Genomic DNA, 17,043 nt, shown 5'->3' with positions numbered 1-17,043 from the left:
CTCATTGACACATTCCCCATTTCCATTCTCAATTTTATTGTCATCTATGGCCTTACTTGGACGATTTTGAGTGAGGCAAAGCAACTGGTTCATTTGTTTTCAATTTTAATAATGTTGATGCCAGCAATTAATTTAGGTCTTTCTTGAGCCAGGAACATGTTGTTTGGTGGTTTTCGTCTGTGGTTCATTTGCGTTTCTCTTTTTTTTTGGGTATATATTAGATCGTTTGTTATACTCTTTAAATGGTTTAGAATAGTCAAAATTTTTAAATAGTTTAAAATAGTCATAAGTTTAAAATAACCTATAATGGTTTACTTTTTACGCACTGTGACTTAGATGAAGAGTTATCTAATTGGCATTCCAACCATATCTTATTCTAGCATATAATCTCAATCATTATCATAGTAGTATTTGTTTTGAAATTCAAGCACTATACGTTTTGGTGTGCAGTTTCGTAAATGGTGAACAGCAAGAAATTTAATCAGAACATCATTAAGTTATAGATAATTATAACTTTTACATTTACGTCCGAGCGAAAATGTAATTTTCAGAGATCTTTTAACAACAACTAAGTTTTTAAACACAATATTGACTTGAGGAAAGAATTTGAAATGTATATGAAAATTGCCTATATAATTTACATTCATTTAATTTGAACTTAAGCGTCCTATCTATACTTTCTACGTTTTTGTGTCTATAGAAGACATTTCTCAAAATTTGGAGAATTTTACTAATATGAAGGTGGTATATATCAGAGTATAAACAAAATATGAAAGAATATATGCTTTGCCAAAATGTACACGGCAACTGTCTTTATTTATCTAAAAGATGGTATTTCAATGAAAAAGATGATATTAAGAAAGGTATTTTTTTTTGCAGCTTTCTTGTGTCAACAAATCAAAAATGAAATAAATTAAAAAAAAATTAAAAACAACCTTAAAGTTATATTCAATAATACTGAGAGATGAGTTCTTATTTTTGAATTTGTACTCCTTTAATTTCATTTTACGACAAGTCGTAATGTGATAAATAAAATACAAGATTCTTCTGTCATCTATATATGTACAAAATGTAATAAATTAATTTAATGACAAATTTCTTTCATGATATCATAAAAAAGATTCAAGTCCTAGTTTCTGATTACGATGAAGGAAATACTGTTTAGGAAAAATTTTAATTTTAATGTATTTGTTTCATATTTATCTAAATGTTAAGTAATAAACACTCTGCTTTGAGCTATATAAATTTCAGAAAAATGTTTAAAGTGTATAGATTAATGATTTTAATTAAATATAATGTTATATTCGCTCTGATGATCTATTACATTTTATGTTTGTTTGGAAGTACAATGATAAGCAGTTATAATACAATCATGGAACGTGAAAATTATATTTTATTTCGAAATCAAATGATGAAACAATTTCTTTCACCATTCATGCAAGCGTATTATATTTTGGCTAAAATAACGTTACATTAACTTGTTGCAATTAAGGCATTTTTGGTGAACTGTTATTAAGGTTTTCCTCCATATGTGTCTTGGGACTAATGTGCCTAATTGTGTTAGGAAACATGAATTTGATGGTATCTTTAGACGACTTTTTAACATCCACTGTCTCGTACAATCCCATACTACAAATGATAAAAAGTTTTCTTTTGTGACTTAGTGTTGGGTAATGAAGACACTTGTTTAACGTCCAGTTATATTAATAATGATGATCATGACGAAAGTGAGGACATATAAATGTGAGATGAGTATGAATCATACCTTGTACCAGACCAACCAGCTGAGCCAAATTAATGAAGTATTAGCTAACAAGTAACAGTCAACACAACTAATTATCAGCCTACACATCGCACATAGACTTATTATATTGACTCACGGTAGTCCTGTATTTGTTCAAACCCCCTAAATGAAGCGTGCTTAGTGCAGATGCATCAAATACCAATTGTGAAGTCCTTAGTTTAGCATTGAGGACCCAAACTAAATCAAATTTCTTTGCTGATTTTAAAGACGCACTTGTGCATATCCCTCCTTTTACAATCGGACAACATGGTTTGACTTTGAACAGGATGAGTGTTTTGTTAAAGTTTTTAGTGCAAGTGTATTTTGTATAACTATTTTTGGAAATAATAATTAAAATACATAGAATAAATACAAATTTGTCAAATCAGTTATTTCCTTTTCTCCATTATCATTAACAATTTAGTGTACATGAAAATATCTGCTGAAATTCTGATAATTGTATAACTGTATTCGTGCTTAACTGGAAAACAAATAGACATTTTTGTTATATTTACGCGATATATATTATCATCGTGTCTTATCTTGTTTTTGATAATAATTGTAAGTTTCTAGTTTTTATGCCTTCAAAGCGACTATGAGATCCATAAATCATTTGGTATGGATAGTTGTCTTTCACAAGTCGAAGCTTCAAATATCGTAACTGATGAACGTGATAGCCTCATATGATTGTTTTATGGTTATCAGTGTGATATCAAATATTGTATAATGGTATATTTCACCTAAAAGTATGACATTTTGCTATAATTATATTTGTTTTTCAAAAACGTTATAATTATTATTTTGATACTTGCAACACAGATTTTTTTCCTCTGGTGAAAGTGCACTTACGGTCGTGTTTCTCTGACATACAGTACAAACAAACTTCAAATCTGCGATTTATAGGGTTTTATATAAGCAGGTAGAACAATATCATTAATAACAAAACGATATCTTTGTTCCTAAATTCTACTGAAAGAATTTATAATTCAAATTTCAATTAAATAGGTCACCATGATTTTTTTTAAAGAATAACACGTTTAAAAATTCATTATTTAATAGTTGATTTATAGAGAAATTTGATTTTTTTCGCACAAAAAACACTAATGGATACTTGCAATGAGTACGACTTCCGTGTATAAAACCTGCTCTGAACTATTGTCTAAGGTACACGTATCGATATAAGTTGATATAATAATATATTTATATTTACATAGAAGAGGGACGAAATATACCAGAGGGACAGTCGAACTCATAAATCTAGAATAAGCTGACAACGCCTGGCTAAAAATGAACGAAGACAAACAGACGAACAATAGAACAAATGACACAACACAGAAAACTAAAGAATAAGCAACACATAGGCTGACTACTCGTGTTCAGTAAATACGAGTATTTGGGGTTTTTTTACTATTTTTCACCTTGTGTTATAGTGGACTCCCTACAATTACTAATCTGCTGCGTTGTTGACAACCAATAAACTTCAAATGTCATGCGAGAGCTCCCTCTATGACGACGCCATATATGTTTATGGGCTACAAAGTGCAACAATCACACAAATATTTGATTCAATGAAACCAGATAATTTAAAATATAAAATGTCGATTATCTCTATTATTTTAACAATATAAAAAGTAAAATAAAAAAAACAAAGTTAACGAACCGCTAGGAAAATTCAACCCACATGTTCCCTTCAAGTTATCAAATGACAAAACAAAATATCAAACACATCAACTGAATCGAAAGCAACTGTCATATTCCTTACTTTGTACAGTTATTGATGATCAGATAAAGCATTTTTTAAAATACATATAAGGATCTAAAGTGTGATTGCCAATGAGTTTGAAAAAAGAGAAGGTTGGATATTATTAGTTTCATAGAAGCCAAGTGACCTAACGGTGTTCATGCAGTTACATTTAACCAATTATATTTCTGAAAATGCGAGTGGGGTTAGATAAAGGCAAACTTTATGTAATCGTATGGCCTTCAGCAAAGACAAACAAACGTATAGTCAGGTATAAAAGGTCAGATGTGAAAATGGCAAAAAAATCAAACGAGAAAACGAACGACCTATTGTATAACACAACAGTTTACGAAAGACACATATTACTGACATGTACAAATGACAACCAAAGAACTACTGGCTTAGGATTAAGACAGGCACATTAAGGATGTGGATGGTTTGAACATGTCTGTGATCACTCAAGCCCCTAGGATGAGAAGGTGAATAAACAGCAATCTGTTGCAATTGCCTAAACGGAAAATATCGGTACGAAGACACACAGCACCGATATAAGAGTACTAGTCGTGACTGAATCTTAGTTCAGCGTTTAGAAGCTGAAATCATCGCTTCGTTAATTTTACGGACGCCATCTCGAGTTGGTTGACCGTTACGGAATATCTGTTATAAAAATGATATCGGATATGTTCCTTATGTCGTAACTACAATCCTGTTCCCTTTTCATGAATGTGACCTACCGAATTAAGACTTTTTACCTGTTGTGTCTGTTTGTTTTGTTTAAGCATCATTACATTATTATTAAACTTGATGCGACTGTCGTACAAGTGAGAGGTTTAGCGCTATAAAACCAGGTTCAATGCAACATTTTCTACATTTGAAAATGCCTGTACCAAGTCAGTAATATGACAGTTCTTGTCCATTCGTTTTTGATGCATTTTGTTATTTGATTTTGCCATGTGATTATGGACTTTTCGAATTGATTTTCCTCTAAGTTCAGTATTTTTGTGATTTTACTTTTCACAAATATTCTTTTACTTGCATTTTCAAAACACTTTGGTGTCTTCCTCGTCTTTTATCAAAACGTTTTTAAGTTAAAAGAACGACTGATTGTAAAAAATATTTCTATACACATTCGGAACGATAACAAGTAAACAACCATTAATTTTAAATATGTTTCAACCGAAATGAGATTAACCTCTGGAATGCCACTTAAAATTTAGGGTATACGAATATGAGCGGAATGAAGACAACAGTAGTATACCGGTGTTTGGAACATATCATGGCTTGAAAACAAGGTACCCCATTGACAAAAAAAATGAGTAAAGATTTGATAAAAAGCACCCTTAAGTAACTTGAAAGTTAGAAATACAGATATACGCATCTTAAAAAATGATTGATTAAATAATACGCGATAGTGCGCATCAATGTCAATTTTTAGTATGCACATTATGAAATAATACATCTTTGAAGTTATCACACCCTTTCTGTGTATAAATAAACTTACTATTAAGTCACTTGAACATTCAATCAGTATCAACATTTTTTGCATTTTTAATCTATTGATCAGAACCTTGTATGAGTTTGTACTCTGTAACCTTGCATATGTTTTTGGAGTACTAGTATACAAATTTCAGTCAGAACTGTTTGTAAATTTTCCTTTGTTTGTTCGTTTAAATTGTTTTAATTTTGTGATATCGTTGTCTTTAATAACTAACTGTGAGGTATTAATTTCACTCATATGTATATGTTCCAGACCATATAAGTATTTGTACCATACGCGTATAGTCAAATATGCATTACAAAAGTTTCAATAATTTATTAATTTTAAGTTTCAATATTTTTTAAATTTTTTAATAAACTTTATCAAAAAAGAAATGATGGTTACATGACAATGTATTAATTAAAAGGCTACGTTAAAATTAAATATTGATGCCAAATTTAATTTTCATCGCTTATAACATTCTTGCATGTAGGCTTTTGGTGACATTTACTTCAACACGGTAACATATTGTTTTCGCATTTGCACGTCATGGTTGTGCACGATCCTTTTCAGTTACACCTTTTGTTTGCAAGTGAAAATATGGGCGTCTTTGCAGCTGCGTGCAGAAATGCCGACGTTTTGGGTTATCTAAATTCGTCTACGGTGATTATGAAGCTCTAGATTTCAAATATCGTTACATGATTACAGTACACCATATTCACAAAACAACTTAAATAAAATATCTTCCTTGCCAGTGACTTCTGGTATAACAGTTTATTGAGAATTTTTTGGAAGTTATCTTTTCAAGTTGACATATTGCTATTCACTAGCTCGTAATAACAAATCTGTAATGGACATCGATACAAAATGTGTTTATTATAGTTTTGACTAGGTAATAAAATTAACTATGTGAAACTTCTTATTTCTATTTAGGTAATCTCTTTATTATAATTTGATTATAAAATTACCTATATGATAGCGTATTTTCAAGGAAATGTCATACTATATGAAGAGTTAAGTATTTAAAGTAAACTGTATAACAGAGTGTTAATTACCCCGACCATACGCGTACGGTCGGACCATACGCGTATGGTCGGACCGTATGAGTATATACCCATATGGTCGGACCGTATGAGTATATACCCATATGGGTATGACCATACGCGTATGTTCCAAATACCCATATGGTCCGGAACATATATATAGGTCAGACGGTGAGATTTCTTACATCCAATTCATTTGAGCTCAGGTGGATACTTTTTGTCATTGAAATCATACCACGTCCCTTTATTATTACATCGTTTAAAATTACCGAGATAAATGCAAAAAAATGTAATTTTACTTTATACAATTAACTTCGATAATACTCACAACAGATATTAACACCTGTCTAACGAAAATAAAACCCATGAAAGTTAAAAATAGCATAGCATTTATTTTTGTAATCAAATATGACCTTGTTATTTCTGAATCAGATTGAATTACGCATTAATAAAACAAGTTGTTATGCAAAAGAACTGTACAAACAGTGACAATAAGAGTGAAAAAAAAGCATTGAATAATTTTCGACCGAACAATGTTATTACACTTTCAGAAAAGAGTCAACAAAGTGGATATCCCAAAAGAGACAAATATTCAACACAAGCTATGTCAGAGTAATAATCAATTACTTAACCTAATTCATGTATCATTGAACTTATCAGATTACTGTATGATCTTTCTATGATAATTATTTGAGTGTGCTAAGACAAGAATAAACTTTATTCATCAAGGTCCTTAGACTATCAAATTTTAGATTACGAATATATTTGACCCATGGAAAGCTATGAATTTTTGTTCAGATTTGGTTTTACAGTAGGATGGTTTTGGTTTAATCAAATATTCAACGTTTTCTATGGTTTAATGACTTTCATATATATTGGCCTCAAGCATCAAAGAAGAGATAAACTTCAAAAATGTGTATATGTTACCAACACACTCGTTACATCAATTTTATCATAACCAGCGTCACTTAATAGAATTAGACTCTAGAATACTAAAAATAAAGTAACGTGTATGGCGATAAAACTATTATTAGGTGATAATATAAAATAACGTGTCAATAACTTCTTGATGTAACAATATTAAGCACTTAAAACTATACGTATTCAGATACTAAATTACATTAGGTCACGCTGAAATGTTGAAATTAATGTTTTTAATGTAAATGACGTTATATGTGACATTAGGTTTCACAGTCGTCATTCAATGGTTATAAAACAAACAGTCTATGTTCATGTTATACTAACATGACTAACGCGTGTTGATTTAACTGCAGTGTAAATGATCTTACAATAACTGCTGTGTGTTTGAATCACATGCAAGCGTTGCGTTAAAAGAAATAATTGTGTATCTCTGAATTGAAGGCCATGTGGTGGCCTTGAATTGCTCATGTTCACGTTTGAACTTTGGCGGATATTTGTCGCAAAGCAGGTCAAACAAAATCTCAATTTTTCAAATGCTTTTGACAAAATAAATTGGAAATATGAGTTTTGAAACAAAGGTCCGAACTACCTCAACCAAAAAAAGTTCCATCTGACAGAATCAGAATCTAGCTCACATTCATCTTTTTTTTATCAATTTATTTTACAAATGGCAAAACCCACAAATGAATGAATTGTAGTTACTATACTGGATTTGCAGCATCGTCGGTGACTGTCCTGTGAATAATTCCTGGCATAAAACAGATTAAATAATTGATTTGAACATCCATTGGATACTATGTTAAATGATTGCTGATTGATACATTTACTGTTTAAAGCCGTTCTATATAGTTGATTACATCCGGAAACATGGATTGTATCATAACACATTGAGTAACAGGATATTAAAATTGCGTAGAAGTTACGGATACGTAGGCTGTTATTCAATCTTGAACTAGAAAAGATCGACAAAATCCTCTCCTTAATTTCGCTCTAGATAAATAACTATGTTAATCCTTGATTTGAACAATAAGAAAATGAAAACAACAAAGCGCTTTTCTGAACTAACCTTCATGCCAATGATTGATAAGAACCAAAACAACTGAAAAGCTATATGGAAATAATTATCTAATAGAGTAGCCAAAACCACCTAAATAAAGCAACAGTAGTATACCGTTGTTCACAAAGTCGTAAATCGATTCAGAAAAAACAAAATCTGGGTTACAAACTAAAAACGAGGGAAACACATAAACTAAGATATGTAGACTACGTTGAAATTGAATTTAGAATAAGCATTTTAAATTCGTATTAATGAGGTAGTTATTGGTCTACAATTGTAAACCCATTGTTCAAAAATGTTCTATATCTCTAATGTAATTTGACAAAAATGTTTGTATAAATATTCCTTTTGCTTTTTTCTGAAATATCTAATGCGTTTGATTGATTGTTGTTTGCTTTACGCCGCATTAGCACAAAAAGGCGATATCGCGGCGAGCATATAAAATTGTGATAGTTGCTCTTATCAAGGTATTGATTTCTCAAGCAAGATGCTCCAAGAGAGTGTTGTAAATTCTTGTCAGCTCTTTTGTTTTTGTGCTCTTTAATGTTATAATATGCATGTCATACTTCTGACTTATAAAGAGTACAAACACTATCAAATCAAACCTTCCGAATTTTAAAAAAAATGGAATAATTGTCCTTCATTCTTATGTTCAATTTATCTGTATTTTATATTTGTTTTAATGTTTGTGTAATTTTTAGGATAGTTTGGCTTCGACCATCACTGAATAAAACTGATTGTCGTAATCCGGTACACTTGGTTCAGTAAAGTTCAACTTTGTTCTTTATTTGGCCTTTTTTTACTTTTTTCATTCGAGCGTTACGGCTGAGTCTTTTGTAGACGACACGCGCGTCTGGCGCGTTTACAAAATTTCATCCTGCTACGTATGATTAGTTGATGTGGTACCTCAAATGTAATTAATACCGCTGTAGTCATTATAAGTCTTTAGAAAACTAGCAGCTTTTTTATTATTTTCTATCAATTTTAATGGAACAAATATGGCCAGTCATTTGTTTTTGTCATTTGATGCACATATCATCGTAATAATTATAGCAAATTACTCCCAGTCAAGTTTTCACAAGGCTTTTTAAGCATGTCAGTTTTTAACAAAGTCATATGTAAGTTTGCCATTTGTTACTGTAAGTTCAGAAATTATTGCGAGGAAATTATTAATGCGACAAATGCGAATACTAAAGTATTGCAATTATAAGAACTCGAAATGTGATGTCAAATACATACATCTATGTGTAGCTTTTCTGAAAATCGGTTTTTTGTTCATTCTTAAAAAATCACAAAACAGATGCTCGCATGACTTCTAAGTTTATAGTTTTAATAATACCACCAAACCCCATAAGAATGAACAACTGTACAATTTGTCAATATTGTTTCATTTTGAGATCGGCACAACTATAATAATAAAAGATTATTTAACAATGTAAGATCATTAAATAACTGTTCAGAGACCACCATTATTTCGTAGTGCATTTCTTTTAGAACATAAATGAAAATAAAAAAAATCCCACCTGCGCTGTCTCAAAGAAACTTTTACAGTGTGTTGTACTACTTTTGGGACAAATTATATCATAATTATAGAAAACTTCATCGTCTCTAACTCAAAATATGAACAATTTTATGTTGAGGGCGTCTTGAAATCTTTTGACAGCTTCCGAAGTGCTAATTTTAAACCTTTTTCAGCAGGGTCAAATCACTACTTTCCTTTAAAATTCTGGACCAAATTTTTTTTACAGTGCAATTTTATCCCCATCTTGCAATTTGAGGCATTAAACATGGAGAAATAAATTTGGAAGGGGTATAAAAATTAATGGCAAGAAACCCACTGTCAACACTAGGGACTATACGAAAATCAAGCGACGACATTGGTGGTCTCGGACCAACTATCCACCAAAGACCAAATGACGTACATGTAAGCAACGTTAGATCGTCAATCAAACTTTGTTTTTCATAGTTTTTCTTACTTGTGATGGTCCATGCTTTCTTTTCACTCACAAAAAACTACTAATTTAAATTAATTGTTAAGACGAGGCTTGATGAAACCTATTTAAAGTCTTTTATCGTTTTGCTTTTCCAACGAACATTTCTGGCCATCGTAGCTAGCCGCCTGTTGTACTGAACATACATTTACACTGCTTGTAATGTATGTGTCGTTTCATTGGTCAGTTTGTTGGTAGATGGACTGTACAGGGTGATTAAGTGTGAAACCAGGTTTTGTTTCGCTTAATCGATTCATGACTGTTGAACAGTAGTATACTAGTGTGTTCTTTATTTACTTATCTACATAGGTAAAGGATACGCGTACGTTTGTGCGGTTGCAAAACTCGTCGAACCCCAATTCATTCTGTGCATGAACTAAATCATGCTTTCTGATAAGAGAGATAAGGCCTACAAATATTTTTTCATAACCAAAATCGTCGGACTACTCCTTTTTTGAGTTTTGCCTGTAAATAACGAGTTTTACTAAAAAGTAAAACTAACAAAAAAACTTACTTTTTTGCTTTTTAACATTTATCTTGAAAGCTATTATAGATAGATTGACACTTTAAATGTAAAATTAGTGATAGGTCACAAGCACAATGTTTAACTAATGTTATTTGACACTTAATTCTCAATATACTGGCTCTTCTCATATTCTGTATCTAGAAATCATTTTCAACCAATTAGGAATGTCTTATGTTTAACATAGCAATATCTTTGTGCTTTATGCTATGCCTGAAAAAAAAAGAATGGGTTTATTTAGTATAAAGAAACTTGGGGAAATAGTAGATTTTAAATAAAAATTAAATTTTACAATATTTTCAAACAACGTCATGTATAACAAGTAAAATCACAATTACATTGCACTAGAATAAGCTAAAACGTTAAAGCTGTAAAAATTTGAATGTGAAAACAAAATTAAAACGTAAGTGTCAATTATAGTGTGATAATACTGGTAATATGAAATAACAAGACTGCCTACGACTTCCTGATAATACAGTGTTTAACACTAAAAGCTGCACGTATTAAGGCAAATAAATACACATCGGAACATTTATTCACGATTATAAGGCGGAACGTGATTGTTTTAATGTAGTTGACATTGTTTTAATGTAGTTGACATTATGTGTGACATTTGATTATCTATTTTCATAGTCTTCGTTCAGCAGTTATCAAACAAATATCCGAGGTCAATGGTACGCTCATACAAAAATACTAACACGTTTTGATTTTACAAGTGTTGTTCCTCCTACAATAACCGATGAGCATTTAAAAAAACTTATCATAAATACCAGGATGACAATTCGCGCGTTTCCGCTACAAAAAAAGTGACGGATCTCGCTAACATGTTCAACCTGTATATTTTGATGTATGTCTGTCCAAAGTCAGGAGCCAGTAATTCAGTGGTTGTCGTTTGTTGATGTGTTCATATAATAATAATTCGTTTTTCGTTTATGTTTTGTACATAAATTGGGCCATTGGTTTTCTCGTTTGAATTGTTTTACATTTGCCATTTCAGGCCCTTTTATAGCTGACGAAGCAGTATGGGGGTTTTCATTGTTAAAGGCTGTACGGTAACCTAAAGTTGTTAATTTCTGTGTCATATGGTCTCTTGTGGAGAGTTGTGTCATTGGCAATCATACCACATCCTCTTTATTATATTATATTAGTTTGTACTGTTCTCTGGGATGAGTGTTCTTGCGTGTGTCTGTGCTGTATTTCTGTCACGTAGTGATGTCATTTCAGGGATTTTTGAAACATCATTATCAGGCGAGATGTTTAGCCATTAAATCGGGTTCAATACACCATTTTTTTTTCTTTATACTTCCTATACCGAATCAGGAATATGGTATTTGTTATCAAATAGTTCGTTTCTATGCATGTTGGTGTTTGTTTGTTGTCTTGTTTTCCTCTTATAGTCGTTGTGTTTAAAATTTGTAACCCGGATTTGTTTTCTTTCGATCGAGTTATGACCTTTGAATATCTGTATAATATTGGTGCCTTTATTTGCTATATAATGAATGTATTACGATACATAAAACAGAAAATTGTGCCTATGTTTTTAATTTTGCATCCAAAAACAAACAGCACCTTTGTCAAACTACATTAATGAGGTTTAGTGCTTGTCACAGAAAGTATTTATACACTTTTCGTATTGGGTTTTGTTGTGTACATGTGTACAGTCTATGTTGCAATGTCCTTTGAAACATCAAATTTGTTTTTCCTTGCAGCATATGTATTTGCTTCATCTATATTCTTAACTCTTGATTATCTACTATATACGTACATGTTGTCTTTGTGAAATAGCTACCGTTTCAGAATGAGTTGTCGTGACTGCAGTACCAGGAACATATTAACAAATTTATTTGGTTCCAGATAATTTTAAACATTATCCTGGTACCTCATTCGCATTTCTATTATATTTATGTTTTGTTCATATGTGAAACAGAATCAATCACTACACTTCGTAATTATTAGGAATCAATGTAAGTGTCATGATATAATACATAGGATGATACATGTCATCTATTTTATCTGTTTTCAGAACTATTTGCAAAAGATAACCCTGGTTTAACCACACAACATCATGTGGTTGTACCATGTTATGTATGAACTATTCGTTTTGTGTTGTTGTTTCGGTGCCTATTTCTTCACTGTATATGTTGTTAGCGGTAAGAATGGTCCGGTAAATATGCCATAGTTATTGGTAATTTCTGTCATCTTTTATCACGGAAAAGAGTTTTTCATGAATATGGTGCCTCTGTTATCACGACTCGCTAGATTGAAGAAATAAAGGCAGCCGCAGTATACCGCTATTCAAAAGAGAGAGAAAAAAAATCCGGTCACAAACTAAAAAAGAGGTAAAACAATATGAAAAACACACTAGATATGAACCAATCAAAATTCATGATACTTTAATAAGTTAAAGATGTAATTGCAATATGTATCACTCTCGATAGTACAATTTCCCAATGTTAACTCTTTCGAGTGAATAGATAACAACATTAACAGGGGTTACGAGGTACAACCTATTATTGTTAATCAAGTACATTTCAAAACTCTGTGTTTTATATGAGTTCCATGTCAATAATGTTTATACAATGTATAATCTTTGTACATTGACGTGAAACGATATTTCCGTTTTAAAAGATATTTTGTTCTTCATGCATGCTATTATGATTTGATATTTGATAAAAAGAGTGGCTTCAGTACTGTACTCTAGAGGTCTAAACGGATTCGAATTTACAAAACAGACTACAGTGGTTGTTGACATAATTAGGGATTAAACAAATGTAAAAAGTGAGGGATAGAAGAATACAGAATTCCTGAATTATTTTCCATTGTTATTATTCTATATATACAAAGTCCACCACTCTGAATGAATCAAAAGTCTGTTGATATTTACCAATTTTCATAAATCCAATTACAAATGTCAATACCCCCAAATGAATGAAGCGTAATCGCAATACAAAACTTCTAGCTTCGTCTGGGATATACTGTCCTTTGAATGATTCCTGACATAAATCAGACTAAATAATTGATTTATAAATCCATTCTATATGTCCGATACTATCTTAAATGATTGTTTATTGATACATTCATGTCCTGTTTAAAGCCGTTCTATACAGTTGATTACATCCGGAAACAGGAATTGTGTTATAACACATTGAGTAACAGGATATAACAGTTTTGCAAATGTTACAAAAATGTAGCTATATGTAGGTTGTACGTTAATCTTGAATTGGATCAAGACCGATACATTTCTCTTCACATGAATACATATACTCAATCTTGATTTGTTCAGAAAATTTACAAAATGCATTACATGGTTTGTACTTACAGAATAGCGGTTCAAATGCATGAAATATATGAGGCTTTGCCTTTACAAGAAAAATACAATCGTAGCTCTAGTGGTTATTATTATAATTATGACAATTTGCATAGATACACTTCTTCAAACTGTCAACAAATTTCATAATAAAGAGCTAATAACATAACGGTTCCGCAGCTAATCAATGTAAATGCTGTTAAGGCCGTTTGAAGTATTCAATCGTTAGACTATTTTGGGTCCAACATGTTCGATATAAACTTTATAGCTAAGTTGCCGCATTTTTAAAATAAAACCCATGCGTTTTGCCAGAGGAGGTTCAAACTATCTAGTGTTATGGTACTATTAATTTCAATTGTCATCTAATCCCAAAACTTATTATGTATCTTACTGATTACTTTGATGTGTAGAAAGTTGTATCAACATTTATATAATATTAATTAGTGTTCTTTATGTTTATTTTCTATCTTCTCGTTCTTGTATTTCCTAATGAGCTCACACATAAAGAACACTAAATAGTCATACCCTTATTTAATTTAAAACAAACAACAACATGGTCAAACATTAAATTGACGAAAAGACAAGCAACAATAATGGAGTAGAATCTGCGTACTTTTTGGAGCACCGAAAATCGCCCTCCAGTTTTTTTTTTGTTAGGTTCGTGGTGCTCGGTGATTTGTTTTCCTATGTTGTGTTTTTTGCGCTGTAAAAAATGTTTATCTTTATGTCTTTTTCATTTTTTTAACCTCATCCGACTAGTGAACTTTTTCATGAAAGTTGACCCTCAAATTTTACAAGTAATCATTTACGTTTAATTGAGTGGTTGTGTTTGGTTGCCGTCTTTCGTAGTTATCAATCTTTTTTGTTCTGTGGGTTTCTCGTTTAAATTGTTTCACAGTTTGTAATGTCGGTGGCTGATATAGACTACAGTATGGTATTGTTAACGTTGTTGCTCAATGTTTAAGCCTGTACGGTTACTGGAAGTGCTTCCATCTTCATCATTTGAACCCTTGTGGCTTGTATTATCATTGCAATCACATCATATCTGCTTATCGTTTCTGTTGCCTTTGTCAAAAGATATGATGGATGAGAGGGATAATTATATACAGATATATGTTATACGACTGTCTCAGATTTGAAAAAGAGAAGATCATATAAAACAATTATGATTAAAAAAAAGTAGTGTATAAATATGTGTACTACGCGACTGGACCTCAAAATGAAATACGGTGACCTTCAAAAGAGGGGCAAAAGATACCATCGGGACAGTCAAATGCAAAGATCGAAAATAAACTGAGACCCTTTATAGCTTGCTGTTCGGTGTGAGCCAAGGCTCCGAGATAAAAAGACCGTACCTTGACCTATTTATGTATATATATAATGGATATAGGAAGATGTGGTGTGAGTGCCAATGAGACAACTCTCCATACAAATAACAATTTAAAAAGTAAACCATTATAGGTTAAAGTACGGCCTTCAACACGGAGCCTTAGCTCACACCGAACAACAAGCTATAAAGGGCCCCAAAATTACTAGTGTTAAACCATTCAAACGGGAAAACCAACGGTCTAATCTATATAAACAAAACGAGAAACACGTATATATTACATAAACAAACGACAACTACTGTACATCAGATTCCTGACTTAGGACAGGTGCAAACATTTGCAGCGGGATTAAACGTTTTAATGGATCCAAACCTTCTCCCTTTTTCTGATGGTTTACTTTTATAAATTGTGACTTGGATGGAGAGTTGTCTCATAGGCACACATACCACATCTTCCTAAATCTATTGACAATACCATGGCTACAAAAGAAAGAAAAACAGAAAAATAATAGTACACAAGACACAACATAAAACACTAAAGACTAAACAACAAGAACCCCACCAAAAAACTGGACAATCCAACAATCCGTAAAACGGAAATAAAAAGTTACTTTATGGGGATATAACTGTTAGGGACTAATATATATAGAAAGGGAAACATTTATTTTTCTCGATGTATTGCTTGGTCATCAATAAAGATACTAATGATACATTATATGCATTGGAATATCGGTGAATACAAGAATACATGTCATTCACAATTAATTATTGGTTCATCGATGAGGCAATTTTCTTAATGGACATTTGCGACAATATAATGGGAAAAATAAAAGTATTGTTGTTTATGTATTCTGAGTATAGAAAATTAAATACTCATTAATAATTCATTTCACCACCTATCATGTCATATCTAAAACTCAAAGGTTCGATATATTGCCATATCAAATTAATATAGCACCAGTAGCTATCGATTGTTTGTCATATAAAGTGTCCAAAACTATTTACAAATAAGAAAATCATTCGTTAAAAAAGATTCTTTCTAAGTAACAATTTGAAAAGGGGATAATATTTACTGGCACTGACACTCAAATAGGATTCACGTTGAAAGTTAAAGACATTTCAATATTTCGAATTTAATTCAAGTAAAATTGATTTTTTTTAATTAATACACACACACAAACTCTCTCCCAATAACAATTAAAAACATGAGCATAATCTAAAACTAATCCAACATCCATATAAGACAAGAAAACTATCTAAAACTAGTACAACAACCATAATAATACAAGAAACAATCTAAAACTAACCCAACAACCATGTCGTACATGAAAACCATACAAAACTAATCCAACAACCTTGTAGTTCATGAAAATCATATAAAACTAATCCAACAACCATTTAGGACATGAAAACAATCTGAAACTAATCCAACAACCATTTAGGACATGAAAACAATATAAAACTAATCCAACAACCATTTAGGACATGAAAACATTCTGAAACTAATCCAACAACCATTTAGGACATGAAAACAATCTGAAACTAATCCAACAACCATTTAGGACATGAAAACCATATAAAACTAATCCAACAACCATTTAGGACATGAAAACAATCTGAAACAAATCCAACAACCATAAAAGAAAATGTTGACAAGAATGTGTCCATAGTATATGGATGCCCCACTTGCACTATCATTTTCCATTATATTATTATTATTAAAATACTTTTTATGTGTCATTCGTTCAACAAATTAAGCTGTCTTTTATCTGTTTCTATTAGATGTTTTGTAAATGTAAATACTCGGTACCTTCAAGTAAATATAAAATATAAGATCATCCTCCAGTTGTGAAAAAAAGGAAATCAAATAGGG

The sequence above is a fragment of the Mytilus edulis genome, chromosome 10 (assembly GCF_963676685.1).
Source record: "Mytilus edulis chromosome 10, xbMytEdul2.2, whole genome shotgun sequence".
Classification (NCBI taxonomy): Eukaryota; Metazoa; Mollusca; class Bivalvia; order Mytilida; family Mytilidae; genus Mytilus; species Mytilus edulis.
This window is presented reverse-complemented; position numbering follows the sequence as displayed.